This window comes from Rattus rattus, chromosome X, assembly GCF_011064425.1.
Source record: "Rattus rattus isolate New Zealand chromosome X, Rrattus_CSIRO_v1, whole genome shotgun sequence".
Taxonomy (NCBI): domain Eukaryota; kingdom Metazoa; phylum Chordata; class Mammalia; order Rodentia; family Muridae; genus Rattus; species Rattus rattus.
Window position 1 is genome coordinate 67,956,059 of NC_046172.1, and position 1,179 is coordinate 67,957,237.

The window sequence follows — 1,179 nt, forward strand, 5'->3', positions numbered from 1 at the left end:
AGAGAGGCAAAGATTAAAACAGACACAGAAGGAACACCCATTCAGAGCCTGCCCCACATGTGGCCCATACATATACAGCCATCCAATTAGACAAGATGGATGAAGCAAAGAAGTGCAGGCTGACAGGAGCCGGATGTAGATCGCTCCTGAGAGACACAGCCAGAATACAGCAAACACAGAGGCGAATGCCAGCAGCAAACCACTGAACTGAGAATAGGACCCCCATTGAAGGAATCAGAGAAAGAACTGGAAGAGAGCTTGAAGGGGCTCGAGACCCCATATGTACAACAATGCCAAGCAACCAGAGCTTCCAGGGACTAAGCCACTACCTAAAGACTATACATGGACTGACCCTGGACTCTGACCTCATAGGTAGCAATGAATATCCTAGGAAGAGAACCAGTGGAAGGGGAAGCCCTGGGTCCTGCTAAGACTGAACCCCCAGTGAACTAGATTGTTGGGGGGAGGGCGGCAATGGGGGGAGGATGGGGAGGGGAACACCCATAACGAAGGGGAGGGGGAGGGATTAGGGGGATGTTTGCCCATAAACCGGGAAAGGGAATAACACTCGAAATGTATATAAGAAATCCTCAAGTTAATAATAATAAAAAATAGTCCCTCAGCACTCAAGCTCTTAAAGTCTTTTTTAAATTGTGTATCTTATGGTATCAGTGTTACACAGACTTATTTAAAATCAATCACTACTGATTAGGTTATATCCTCCTATAGAAGTCTATCAAATTACCTTGTTTCATTGCTAAAAAATAAAAAGACATTGCGTTTTATATTAAACTATAATTTGAAACCCAAAATGGAACACCATGTTTTAATTGGCATTTTTGCAGGTTGTAAAACAAATTCCTATTATGAAATGTTTGTCTTCTAGAAAAAGATGCAACATTTAAACTGCCTCATTGTTCAAATATAAGCCTGCAGTTAATCTATAACGTTTAAATATTTTTAACTAAATATAAATATTTTTGCTTTCTTTAATAGAAGATAAGACTATTTTTTCACTTAAAAGACTCTCAACTTTGTGCTTTACTTGGGAATTCACATTTTTCTTACAGTAAAGTATATCACAGTTATCCTTTCTATCAGCAATCTGGGTGAGATTATATAGAATTTTGTCTACATGAGAAACTTCATGTCTTGGCTTATTTTCTAATGATCAGTGCT